Genomic DNA, 15,122 nt, shown 5'->3' on the forward strand with positions numbered 1-15,122 from the left:
TATGAAAAAATATACTGAAAAGGTGATTGAAGCAAGTCTAGATCTGTCTGTCATGTAAATATGTGAACTGCAAATATACACAGGATGATTATCAGTAGCTTGTCTTTTGTCATAATGGCATTTAAGCCTTATTTCATGTGTTCTAAGGTTATTTTAAAAATTCTGTTATCTAAGAAGACAAATCACTTCTTGTGATTTCTTGCTCAGCCATTTGACTAAGAATTACTCTTTACCCCCAGAAGTCTGCAGCCATTCTAGCATAAAGCTTAAAGTCAAGATACTGTAAATATCAGGAATAATATTGCAAAGATTTTATTTAAAGTGTATTTGTTTACCTGCTTTGGTTCTATTAATTTCTAAAATATAGTTCTTAAAAGTTATAACAAGAACTCATTTAAGTATCAGCTCAAAAAGGCAAAGAACTTTTTCATCCTTGCTATCTTTGGTTTTCATTTTGTAAAATTAAGTATGAAATGAGGCCTGAAGCACAAAGATAAAGAAATATAACTGTAACAAAAATGTCAACTTTCTCAGTTTCTGGTTTCCTGCTTCTTCTGATGTCAGTATTCGTTTCCCACAGCAATATATCTGTTTCTCTGCAGAGACATGTGGGCCAGAGGTTGATTTCTCAGCTATGGAAAAAAACCAGTAGTATAGGATCTAAGTACATTCATTTTGCAACTTACTTACTTACCTACATATACCAGTACCCATCACTCCTGCAAGGGGATGGTCAGACAGCATGCAAAGAAATCTCTCTTTCCAGAAAACTCAGCCTAGCAGTAATTGTGGGTTTGCGGAAATAACTCTGTCACAAGAATTGACCTAATCAGAGCCTAAAGCAAAGAGCAAACATTCCTTTGCCTACACAGCTCCCTGTCATCCAGCTGTCTTCTGCACACCCTTGCACAAGTCAGAAGCAATGTGTCCTCCCAAAAGCAACTGCTATTTTGTATTAAAAAAAAAGAACCAGGAGGCTTTGGCTGTACTGATCCACAATGCTGGTTCAGAACACAATCAGATAAAGACAGAAAATGGAATCAGGAGGAAATAATGGAAAGTGCAATATCGAGAACCTGAGAAGGTTTGTTGAAATGGGAAAATCTCATAATTATGTTGAAGCCATTGAATACAAAAGTAAAGATGGATACTAAGCCAGCAATGCCATGAGGCATTTTTGATGCTAATTTTTGTATTATGACATCAGTTATTTAGAACTAGATATGTGCCCTTCTCAAGATGAAAATCATGTGATGAATAGACAAGTTAAAATTAATTTTTCCCTATTAGTCTGTTTGTGATTTTTGAGGATAGGCTTTCCTCTAAGCCCACCTTTTGTCTCACTGGATGTGAATAACAAGATTAAAACTTCAAGGGCTCTGTCCTCAGCCAGTTTACATTTGAGTACAAGAATTGAGGCTTTGGACTAAACTATTCAAAAGCTCAATTGTGTTTTAAAAATTCAAACAATCTTAATATTTTAATATTCCCCCTCGGGTTATTGAGAAAAATCAGATTTAATACTCACCAACCATCTGATTTATATAAATATCTTATAAACTTTAATACTGGTGCCTTTGCGCACTTAAGAGCCACATGGGATATGAGAACAGGGAAAAGTTGCAGGGAAAGTCAGTGGGAAAAGATCTGGTTTCTTAGTTATAAAGCAATAAAAAGCATGCATTTAAAATTACATATTTTAATATTTCACATAACCTGTACTGGATGCTGTGGAGAATGAGGCCATGGGTTCTGAGCTTTGCATGTGCTTGTTGATGGTAACAAGCCCAGGTGGGGGGCCCTCTCTGTGTGCTCAGGCACTGTGTGGTCAAGCATTCCTGCTGAGGACTGAGGAAAAATCATCCTTCTGAACTCCACAACCACTCCTGCTTTTTATGTTATTCATATCCCTCAAATCTGTGGGATTTATCATCAAGAAAAGTAACTGGGCTGCTGCTAACAGTGATGGCACTGATGTCATTTGCTGTATAGCACTAGAATGACAGAATTCATTAGGATTCACCACCTGACTTGGACAAAATTCCTCCCTGCATAGAGGGATGATATGAAATGAATGTACTGCAGAAGTTCCAGTTAAATCTTCAAAATAAGCTGCAGGCTGGGGAACACAGAGGGAAGCAATGGGGATGGAGGCAAGAGGAGTCAGAGAGCGGGACGAGGTAAAAATGTGTCAGGTAGGCCTCAATGACAGCCATCCTGTGTGAGTCCTGGAGGGTGTGAACACTCCTGGGCTACCCTGGAGATGGAGTGGGAGGTATCTGGGGGGCTTTTGGCACTGGAAAGCTCTGTAATGGCCCAGATGTGCAGAGGGAGGACAGCACTCACAAGGGGACTGAGGAAGGAACTCAAACCCATACCTTTATCTGGCATCATCTATTGCTGTATTATTTCACAGTACTGCAGAAGGTTCTTTTTTTCCAGGACTGACTGTGTTATCTTATGCTCTGGGAACTGGAGGGCAAAAACAGGGCCCTGTGCTGAAAGCTGTCATTGACTCGAGAGTGAAATGGCAAAGAGCTGCAAAATGCCAACAGCCAAGACAAGCACCAAATCCCACAGCGGCTGTTCGAGCCATGCAAACCCCTGGCACTGTGCAGAACACGGCACTGTGATGTCACTTGGAAATCTAAGTGTGCTTAAAGCCAAAAGAAACTGACTCTTATCACAGAGCAAGCACCTCTGCAGACAGCAGCACAACAGTACAGCTGCACTGGAGCCAAGGTGCAGAATCACTGGTGAAGCTTCCCCATGATGACAAGCCCCCAGCCTGATGCTCCCTCTGGAGCTCTCATGGCTGCAGGCACAAGGAGGCTCAAGAGAGAGAGGCCCATGGAAAGGCAGAAGCAAAGGGCAGCCTCTGCACAGTGTCCTCCTCTCCTTCCACTCATCTTGGACAATGTCACCATAGAGAGGCCATCACAGGATCACTAAAAATTAAAAGGAACTTTAAAAAGGTATTTCTTTATTTAAAAAGAAATTTAAGATGTTATTCAGTCTCCTTTCCCCCTTTCAAATGCAGGATCAAATTTAAATCAACTCATGACAGATGCCTGTTTCCCTATCCTTAAGAAATTTCTAGTTAAGGATAGTGAATACCTTTTCTTAGTAATTTGGTTTTGTCTTTTTCCAGTCTTTACCATTAAACATTTTTTCCCCAATAGCCCACTAAACCAAGTAATTTAAGCTCATCATTTATTTTAGCAGACAGAGAAGTACTTTTTCCCTTCCTCACTCAGGAACACCTGACATGTTTGAGGCTTCTAGGACATCTTCCAGAGCTCATCTCCTCAATTCCAGACTGGGAAAGGCAGGCAGATGGTAAATTACTTACACAGAAAGCTTATGTGTTGGAATATCACACCCAAGCCTGTTAAAGTAACACAGATATAACAGGATAATCCAACAGGAAGAAGCCCTCTACTAGGAGCAATGATCTTAATGGAGAAATTGAATAAATAGTAAAAATTAGAAGAATCCAATCATTTTATTGAACTCTGTGCTCCAGAGCTGACCTTAATATGATTTATAGAACTTCTCTTTTTGTTGTCAGTGAAAGAGTAGTATATGATCCTTAACTTCAGACTAACAGCTGAAGAGACTGGGAGTGGCAATTCTTAGTTCTGATAAATTCCTTCTCCATGACCCATTTTGTATATGCCACTCTTGCTGGAGACAGATGTGAAAATGGAAGAGGTGATCTGCACATTGGCCAAGCCTTTTGTCCCATATGAGCGTTTTACAAATATAAAATGTTCAGATGATTCCCAAAAGAAGAAAAATATTGACTTTTCTGTAACTTCTTAAAGTCTCAGATGTGTCTGTCTCACTGCACACTGAGACCTAAATTCACCCCCTCTAACTGAATCATCAAACTGAGATCCCAAACGGGCAGTACAGAAATATAGGACCCTCCAGAGAGCAGCAGGAAAATCAGTCATTAATTGCCATCATTAATTGGTTTAATTGAGGAATTAAAGGCAATTTTATTCCAAACTTTGTCCCTTCAGCCAACCCAAAGCTCTAATTATGTAGGCCTAAGAGAGGAATTTAAAGGAATCTGATCTCTTACAGACACTGTTGAGGCCTCCAGCCTGCATACAGTAATTCCCAACAACATTTTCTTGCATACCTTGTTCTGATTCCTGGCCATAGCTTTTCTATGCTGACTCCAACTGCAACTCTGATATCTCTACTACATTGTATTTATGATACACCAACCCAAGCTTTTTCTCCTACAGAAGTGTTGGCATTTTGAGCGACATGAATAGAAAAACAATTTTGAAAAAAAGGAAAACAGGAATCATTTTATAGAAAAATTCTGTCTTTCTAGAAGGAAATGTAGAGAAGAAATGAAGACATGTAACTGTAAGCAAAGAAACATTTATAGATTGTCAACAGGTATAATTGGACCTGAGAATCAACCTTCAAAGCCTGAGACTTATTTACTACAAGCAGGAGACATGTAAAGGAATATGAAAGTTCCCACACCAAGGCCACCTCAGAAGTTCTGCATGTCGACAGAAACCCAAAAGCTTTTCCACCTGGCAATCACTTCAGTGACCTGTGCAAAACAAGTAGATGGTCTCAGCTGAGTCTCCAGATGTAAAGGGGCCACAGTGTGGAAATCTCCATTAAAATTAACAGTAATTGACAGATACACCAGCAAGGTCTCAGATGTCCCCTGAGAGCTGGGCAGCTTGTGCCTTGCTAGTCTTACAGTACAGAGCCAGTAATGGCCTCATAACTTATTTACAAATGCAAGATCTGAAGTATAATTTTTACTTTCCTTTTGCAGCATTTATTTCTTAGCACCCTGCATACCTGCACAACATTTTTACTGCAAACATCATTTCTATGAAGAAAGATTTTATGTATTTCCACCGCATAAATGGGGGAAAAAAGATCAAATTCAAACATGTGTCGTAAATAAAATGCAATACAGACTCACAAATCTGACAGGGAATTTGGTTAGCAAAAGCTTCATTAAGATAATGCAGGGCACTCTGTTTTTATAGCTGGAATGTGGCTGCTGAGGCAGCGGAGCTGGACCCTGCTTGGACAGCAGATGGTGTCCTACTGTAACACTAAGCTGCAGTGCTCAAAGAGGAATCTTAAACCAGCTTTTAAAATACTCTCCAATTTTCATTTAATTGCTTTAATTGGCTTTACAGGCAATGTAATAAAAATGATGGATCTTTTTAAGCTCTAGGCTGAATTGAAGAGTTTAGTGTGTCAAAAACACTGATTTTGAAATATATGTCCCATTTCTACGAGTACTTTTTCAATATCTAAATGAACTTTCTAAAAATGTGATCTGCCACTTAGATGCCTGAGCAGTCCTTTTCAAAGGTACCAGGCAAATAGTTACTAAGAGTCCCACTGAGTGTCAAGGGAATCAAATGCCTCCCAATTCTCTGGGCCTTTGAAAATGTTCTCCTTAGAGTATAAGTTATCTATACTAATATATAATATATAATATATAATATATAATATATAATATAGAATATAGAATATAGAATATAGAATATAGAATATAGAATATAGAATATAGAATATAAAAATAAAAATTAAAAATAAAAATAAAAAATAAAAAATAAAAAAAAAATAAAAATAGAATAGAATAGAATAGAATAGAATAAAGAAAAATTTTAACTTGCCATTTTTCTGGTAAATGCAATGCCAACTTATGAGCCTTGATGGGAAAGGACCATCTTTTTTCTTCTCTGCTGTATAGCATCTTGTGCTGTAGAGCAACTTGTTCACTGGGCATCTGGTCCCTATCCTAGCTCTCAGATACCAACAGTACAATTAAACTCCACAAGAATTAAATTTATTCCTGATAAATTACATGTTGTTGCTGTAATGCTAAATCTAAAGGAATAATTTCATGCTTTCACTCTGCAACCAAAGATATTTTTCCTTGTATGTTTTTTTCCCGATCCTTGGGATCTGCAGAAGTTCCCAGCACTTTGTGACTAAGAACATGAACTGCATGGTGAAGAGAAACTTGTATTAAGAAGCTCCAAGTCTGCTGAAGCCCCTGGACTTCAGGAAAGTAGATAGGTAAAAGTGAGAGATCCTTCCAGGATTTCCACTTTGAGGAGGGCCCCAAAGTGCTGCACAGAATCTGAGTCATGGTTGAGCCTGGTCTGAAAACCTTCTCCAGATTGTCCAAATCACAGCTGTGGTCACTGTGGTGTCTGATGCATTGCAGCAGACCAGTGTGAGTCAGCTCAGAGATATCTAGACTTTGCAAGCCTAGATTGGATTTACTGTCACTGGGAGGGCAAAATTTGTTGGGAACAGTTTTGTCATTCATACTGGGATGTGATGAAATCTTTGCCTGCTGGAGCAGATAATTATCTTGTATAGGCAAACCCAGGCTGGGACAGTGGAGTCATAAATGGTGTTATGTGTCCAATCATCACTGAATCACATTTTTTTTTTTTCTTAACACAGAGACTCTTGTAAAATTCTACTGTCTTTTTGCTTTTTTCAAAGAAAAATTATTATTCCTCTATCTCCAAGTTATGAGAGTAATCTCACTAATTTTGGTGAGATTCTTCACATGAGACAGCACTCTGGACCTGATCCCTTAGAGAAATAGGTTAGGAATACCTGCATGAATGAGATACCTGGTTTTCAGAAAATGCTTTTATTTTCTTCCTCATCCCAGGTATGACAGTGACAGAGGATGCAGGGGCCAATGTTCTCCAAGAGCATTTACATAACTTCTTCAAAAGCAATAAAATGATGAAACCCAAAATCTGCAAATTGTGGTGATTTGTAGTGCTTTGATTTATAGCCCTGTTGGGTTTGGAGTGAATGATTTCTACAGAGACCAGTCCCTCTAATCGGAATTTTACAAGAAACGGATGTGCTAAAAGAAACAGAAAGCTAACAGGGCTTCTGGTTACATTTTCAGCCTGATTTATAGAGCTGTAAAACTCTCTGTATCAGGGAGCTGACACCAATTTCTGGAAAGCTGTGAACATTTGTTTCCATCTGATTTTCCTGCAGGGCTCCTAGGCCCACTTCGTTCACAACCGACCCCTGTGAAATCCATGTCAGGTGTTAGAGAGTGTGGGACACTGGTGGAACAAGTGAGCTGGCAGCAAAGGAGAACAAGCTGGTCCTGGAATGTTGATTCTGGGGACAGGAATGTACTTTTAAGGAGTCAGGAAAGGAAAGGGAGTTGAGGTGGGAGCAGGCTTGAAATGGCTAAGGGAGGTCTGATCTGGCACAAGGGATGCTGTAGAACTGAGCAGTGCCTGGTTGAGGACGAGCAGGCACAGGAGGCAGATGGCCAAGCTTGGAGCTGCAGCAGCCATGGCTCTGCAGCAACAACTTCCACCCCAACAGATGCAAATGCCACCTGCATGTGAATGCATTCAGCAGCAGAAGAGCAAGGTTGTGAGAAGAGGAAGAACTGGAGAGAAAATGGGCAACAAGCCAGGGACAGGAGGTGCATTCTAGACCAGGCTGCAGCCTTGGTTAGTGCATGCAACGCAGCACAGGGGCATGGCAAGGCTGGTCAGACAGGCAGAGAAGTGCCTGTGAGCTGAGGGCAGGGAGGGGTGGCAGGAGAAATGCCACGGCTGCTCTCCTCTGCAAACCTCACCAGAGCTGGGCTGCAGATGAGAACATGCACTTAACAGGTGATGCCCACGGCCACTTGTGACAGCAAAATTGCCCATTTGGAGAACCAAACCAAACCAGCACATACACTCAGCCAAGTACAACCCCCAAGATGAGGAAGAGACAGTGGTGAGGAGCAAGATAGGGCATGGATCAGGAGAGGAGAGATGCAAGTGAACTCACAGGTCATTAGTGAGTAGATCACAGAGAACTGTCCTCCGGAGCTGGGCTGTGATTCACAGTAAAACATCCACCTGCCTCTGTGAGGATGCTAAATTATTTAACTCACATCAGGGAAAAGCTCCTCAGTTTGGATATTTCCAGTTCCGCTCCTTCTGATAGCTAGAAGTGTGAAGAAATGTTTCTCTTGCAATTTCGTGCCTGGAAGGAAGATGGTGTAGAGGTTCAAACAAAATGATCTGAGGTCTCTTTTGAAAATGTAAGCTGTTCCTTTACCAGAAAACAAATTATGTGTCAGTCACAGGTTTTTACAGGTGCTTGAACTAGCATTCTATCCAAAGAGAGTTACAGAATAATCCAGTGAAAAGGAAAATAGAAGACTACTTTAAACCAGCACTTTTAAGCTTAGTGGATCTTCAGATCCAAGGTTCTGACCACTGATTGTTCTAAGGCCCTCTACATTCAAGGGCACTTAGCAGGATGCCCAGCTGGCAAAGGTTTGGGGATCAAAGTCTGAAGTCTTTGTGTCTAGGCTAACAGGCAACAAAAAATGGCAGCTTCTGTTGACATAGCATTTCAGAGAAAGTTCTTACCTTGTTATGCTGTTTAAAGAAACACTAACAAGTTGCTTTAAATTGTATAAAATTATTAAGTATTAAATACATTATTTAATAAAATAGTTTAGAAGTATGTCGAGTTATCTTGGTTTTAGAGTGCTAAATTTATAAAATGGATACTAATTAATAAACCAAAATGCATTTTATTGCAGAAGTGCAGCTCCAACCTTTATTACCACTTTCCAACGATTCACTTCCTTTATCTAAAAAGAAATGTATAGGTGTCTTAAATTAATTATAAAGACCAATCTTACATGGAGAAGCCCTGATCCAGCAAATACATATGCTTATGAGTAATTTAATTGCATGAGTAACTCCATATAATTCAGTGGGTGAGAGGGAAGCTGTGATCCATGGAGCTCCTAGTGTGGGTAAAGTTATTCGTGGGCAGAACTGTTTGCAGGACTGGAGCCAAGTATAACACTTATACAAATTCCCATCGAGAAGAAAAGGCAAATGAATACATAGTAAAAAGCAATTACATGCTATTGAATGTTCTAACAACTGTATATTCTACAATAAGTGCAAAAACACAATTACAGGTTCGAAGATACATAATTGATGGATAATAAATGGAGAGGTGGAATGAAATGGAGAAGTGAAAGGAACACAGTACAACTCTCTTCATGTCTGAGTATCTCTCTAATTTAGGTGTTTCATAGATGCAGTAAGTATACACAGGAAATGTGCAGGCAAAAAAAGGGGATTGCTCTCAGCTACCATCCTTGGACACTGAGTGAAGGCCTTATCGAAAGAGATATTATTTTGGTCTCTCGATATGTTTTAGAGCACCTAAGGCAGAAGCTTCACAGATGCTCAGTGTGGTCTGTGAGTGAAAAGAGGCATCTCTAAAGATTAAAAAAAGCTTTCTGCCACACTCGGGACCCTGACACACAAATTACCTGTGCATTTCCTGCATTTTCAGGTAACTGCTTGCCAAAACATTAAACCAGAGCCGGGTTTCTCTGTTCCTTGTTCTTCCTGAGAAACCCTTGTGTGGTGCACAGGGACACAGCTCCCATGGGAGAAGGGGGCTCAGGCCCCAGAGGGGGAAGAGGTGGCTGCCCTGGGAGGTGGGTGTGTTGGCTTTGAACTCTCTGTGGAGTTCAAAGTGCTTGCTCTGAGCTCTGTTCCAGATGTAAATTTTCAAGAGACTGATGCTGACTGACCTGTCTGATGTAGAATTCAGCACTTCCCAGCAATGGAGTGCAGGTTGAGTGTCTTCTCACCCTCACTGTGAGCTGAGCTTCCTTGAGAGGAAGCATCATGTAGCTGCTGAGCTTTTGGTTGTTAGGAGGTGGTGTTATGTCTTCAGGAAGCTGTGCATTCCAACACAGGAGCACCAACACAGAAAGCATGCCAAATTGCTCTCCAAGATGTAGGCACCTGGAACTTACCTGTGCTCCAGGACAAGCAGAATCCAAATGGCCATCAGCTCTCCCACAAAGCAGAAACCCTACAACTGGGAGAGACTGGATAATTTCCTTTTTGGCCTGTCCACCTTATTAAAATGTGTGTGAATACCTTCAGTCCCACTGGGCCTGGCTGTGGAAGCATTAAACACCCTGCAAGTTCTCCTTATGAATTGCCAGTAAAATAGATGGTTTGCAAATGTTTATGTTCCTGCACTTATTTTGCCCCTATGAAACAAATGCTGCTGCCAACCACAATACAATGCACCCAATGTCTTCTGCAGTGTTCTTGCTGCTGTTCACTCTAAAATGCATCTTTTAGAAGTGTTTCCATCTGACCACCTCCCCACCCCCAGCTGTACTTTTGCACTTTGGCAATCCCTACACGGAAGAGGTTGTGTTTGCTCTGATTACACACTAGGCACTCACTTGTGTTCCACTGCATATTAACTGCCTGGTTTTCCTTTGCATTGCTTTTTGTCCATTCTTATTTCTCTGAGTTTGCTCTGCTCTCTGGCGGAGCTTGGCTGTCTACATCCTGCACTTCTCCTGAAAGTCCTTCCAGCCTGGATGCTGCTGCAGTGTGGTAGGAATACTATGAAAGGTGCAATAAAATAATCAAAAGTTATTTTGCCAGCCTTTCTTCCTGGTGCATGCTGGGGATGCACACAGCTGATGACTGGGTCTTTTGTTCAGCTCTATAATATCTAAAGTATACAAATGCTTCCTTTCTGTTTACACAGGAGGAAAAGAACACAAGCCGTAATGACCCCTTCTTTCTCATTTGCAATTAGAATTTAAAATAAAATATCCTCTTCATATCAACACAGAATTTCGTGCTGGGACAAGATGCCACTGTTTCCTTGGTGTCGTTGTCACCTTACAGAGCTCAGTGTGCTATGACTTTCAAACCACTTCTCCCTTGCCACGCCCTTTTTGCCGGTGTAACCATCTGCAAAGGTCGCAGCTCTAAATCTCATCAGGCAATTGATGCGGGCATAAAAATGTCACGAAATGTTTTGTGACACATAACCAAGAGGACTATGAGCAATGGAAGAAAGGAGGAATAGGGATAATGGGGAACAGATAAGCTAGATCCACCTCTAAAAGCCTCACAATGTGAAGCCAGGTCTTCAGGCACAATACAACCACTTCACAGATAATCAGGTGCTCGTTGCAGCACATACCTGAATAATCAGTGGTGCTGCTGCCACTGAGTTTATATTCAGGCTAAATGTTCACGCAGGATGCAGGAAGTTTGATCTGAAAGGAGCAGCCAGAAAGAGTTAATCATACCTGCAACAGAGAAAAGCTTTCTGCTGGGTCATCCAAAATAGTGCCCCTTCTGGGCTTTTTCCCCTTTTACGCAAGAATTGCTTTACTGTTCTTTGAATGTGAGCTAACTTTGCTTATCAGTACCCAAAAAGCAAGCCCCTGCAGGGTCCCCGCTGACAAATGCTGCAAGGCAGTCATGTCCTTTCCTCCGCTCTGAATGCAGTAATCAGAGAGATGCAATTTTCCAGTAGGGCTTGACAGCTTACATCAAAGGCACAGAAACTGTTTCTGGACATTGAAAAGATAAAATTCTAATACTAACTGATGCCTCCTTCAGTTTTTATTGCAGTTCAATGTAAACAGATGCTGCTGGTTTTGAAAGCATATGTTCAGATCTGTCAGTGTATGGCAGCAGTTTTATCTGCTGTAGTAAAGGCCGATATTTACCATGATGTATATATTCTTGATTCAATCATCTCTGTGGCACTAGCTGTATGTGTGTGCTTACACGTCCACAGATGTCTGTCCTTACATGTGCATGCATACAAACACAAACACATGCATATGCATTAAATGGAAACTGTAACCCAATCTTAACCACGGGTTTAAATTAATCGTAATACATACACACACTTACAAACGTTGGGCTATATTTAACTTTCACATAAGCAGTGTAGAACTATTATCTCCTGAGGAGCTCTGCAGTGCATGAGTCAGCCCCAAAGCCTCTTAGTTAGCCCATGGAAAGACACCACTGACTTTACTGGGCTTTGGATCAGACTGAAACCAATGGTTAATTGTCTCGTATAACATAACTTTCCCTTCCAGCAAACTTTAGGTAAACTTAGATTCAAATTCCAACAACTCTATAATTTTTTCCAAACAAATTCCTTATGGAATGGAAATGCCCATTCTTGTTCTGGGCATTTTTCAATGCTTTTGTGTTTCTTTGTTTTGAAAATTGATTCAGTCATGTTAAACATTATGCAAGCTTGAAAAAGATCACAGTCTCCAACTATGCAAAGTGAAATTCTCATGCATACATAGCTCAGAAATAAATGTCATTAGCAACTTCAAACTTGGCTAGTATTAAAGCCATCTTTAAGGAAGGGGAAAAAAAAATCACATTTGGAGAAATTCTGCCTGATGTTCTAGACAGTAAGAATAATCTAGGATTACATGTCCATCTCAGCTTTCTCTTTTTGTTATACACCCTGTACAACTTTCTATTTGCTTTCCCAGTGTTTTGAGATAGATTTATTTGAGTATGTACTTGAAATTCATAATGATTTAGAGGGAAATTAACATACCTTCACGGGTCTTCTTGAATTAAAGAGAGAACTGTCTGAAGATCTACATTTGAACTCTGAGCTATTAAGGCCATTAAGTTCATCCCAATCCAGGTATCACACCTGACAGAAATGTAGTTAAAGTCATGTCATTTTTAAGAAGCTACTTTTGAAGAAACTTTTGACTGCCAATCCTCCTCTAAGTAATCTCCAAATTAAAAATCTGAGTTAGAAACTCATGACTAAGATTTCTGAATGTAGGTTTTGTACACACAGTTAATACTTAAGCTATCTTTAAGGAGAGCATGGCTTTGCTAATCACTGAAGAAAGTTCACGTTTGGATTGTTATTTATATTGATATCAGTGGTATCTGATATAATCACTCTTGTGGAGACATCATGCTGCTTTCTGTAGGTGCTCAGCTGATGGGCACCACACAGGTGAGTTTGGGTTCCCTGGTAAGAGGCAACAGAGAACATCTCTGTTCAATAACATACAGTCTACATATTCAGGTGTGTGCCTACAGTCATAATTTGAGGCAATTAATGTTTAAAGTGCTAAATTGTTTTGAAAACCACTGAATCCTGTTTCTATGTCTATTCCAGTCCCACGCCACATGTATTGTCTTTTGCAACCCTGTATTTTGTTTTATAAATATAATTTAGTGTGTATTATTTATGTGGCCTCCTACCAAAAGAAAAGATTGACAACGTCACCGAAAGAAAAGTCTTTGGTCAGACTGACAACATCTAAAACATCCCACTGTCTCTTCTTGTGGTATACCACAGACTTAGTTTTCACAGAAAGTCCAAAGCTCATTACGAGGTTTAGAAAAGCATTTATGGCTTTTAGTGAGTACAGTGTGAGAAGCAGATGCTCCCCAGGACTAATGCACACAAACTTGCCATAATGTGAGGGCAAGACTCAGAGCCTCCACTCCCTTGCTGATGTAAATGGGAACAGGGCCACTAGCTTACATCTAAATGCAATGTAATGTGAGTCAGTCACCCCTTGAGTTTTAAAACACCCTTACTTTGGTATTTGTGTTAGCTGATATTTGCATAATAATGCCCAATGCACAGAAAACATTGCATCAAAAGAAAGTTGCTCCTTCCCTCCAGCTTGTCTTTTGGAAATAATTCTCATTTCCTCCATTTCTGAGACTTCCCCATACCACATGCAATCTTCCAGCTAACATATTTTTGCTAGCAGATCTCTTTCCCTCATGCTGTCACTTTCATTCTCTCTGTCATGCAAAAGGAGCCTGAATTACAGCAAAACCTCTAAAAGTATTTAGAGAACACTCATCTGAGTGTTCTTTCCCTTTTTACCCTTGCACTGGGCAGCAGCAGTGGTGGTCAGAAGGCCTTGAATGTGTTTGTGGTTATAAGGTACCTCTTTCTCCAAAATTCATCATGAGCACACGCGCCCTGCCTGTTGTTGTGTGCCCGATACAAAACACAACAAAAGCATTGCTCAGTTCGGCTGAAATGAATATTTCGTTTGGGCTGCATCTTTTTGTGCCTGGGTGCCTGAACCTCAGGTCTGTCCAGCGCTGATCGCTGTGACCCCACTGCCCCGTTGTCTGCCCCAGCTTCCATGAGAACGGACCACAGACATCGAATCAATCTCAGATTTTGAACATTCTGCCTACAAAACTCTCTCCCCAAGGTTTGTCTCACAGCTCACTGGCAAGGCCTGTGCTATTGAAGTGGGTAGCTTTGATGGCTGTACGACCCACGCAAGGGATTTGTTTCTCTTGCAAGCTAGAAGGAGCGCAGCGCTGCTGGCAGCGGGCGAGGCCGAGGGGGCTCCGCGCAGCCCGGGCAGCAGCGCACGGCCGAGCCCCCGGCCCCGGCTGCAGCTGGGCTCCGTGCGCACGGGCATCCTCGGCTCCGCCACTTCCCCACATGAAAAGAGCTTTGCACGGGGGGTTTATTGCACATTCCTGGTCGCACGAGGCGGATTGGATCCAGGTAGCTGCCTCCTCGCTTTCCCTTTAATCACTGCAGGGTGGGAACCGGATCCAGCCTGGAGGGATAAAAGATCTCTGAGATGAAGTACAATGGAGCAGAGTTAATGTCGATCGGTTTACTGCTGTAAGCAAATCCCTGCCACATCTCTCTGTGCAGCATGTTAAAATTTACAGCTCGTAGTTAAATGAGTCAGAGCTGTTGCTTCTGGTTCTGCCTCCAGCTTCTCCTGCCACAGAGCTGGACAGACAATGGGTCCGTGTTGCAGAAGGGGCCTCGGGCCAGTCCCAGGGAGCTGTGTTGCAATGCCCATTATCGCAATGCCTCAATTTTAGGCTCCCTGCTGTGGAACAGATTGCTCAGGCCAGGGACAGACACCACTGTGCTTCACATAAGGTGTGGAGAGAGTTAAAAGCTAATAAAAGAACATTTCAGAGGTCCACATACTCCTTGGGTTAGAATACATCTATATTCTACTATGGATACATATGTATATATTATATAGATATAAATTTATATATAGATATTGAAGATATAGATGCTATGGATATAAATAGATGTAGCTGTATGGGGTGGGGGGGGAGGGCAGAACTATGAAAGGCAGGAAGAAGGTGTCTCTTTCTGCCACAGACTCCCTTACAGTTCGGTACAGAAGTCACATCCGCCTGCTTTTTGTGAAGAATTAGAGAGTAAGTGAACTACCTCATTGCATCCAG

This window comes from Cyanistes caeruleus, chromosome 5 (assembly GCF_971803275.1).
Source record: "Cyanistes caeruleus chromosome 5, bCyaCae1.hap1.1, whole genome shotgun sequence".
Classification (NCBI taxonomy): Eukaryota; Metazoa; Chordata; class Aves; order Passeriformes; family Paridae; genus Cyanistes; species Cyanistes caeruleus.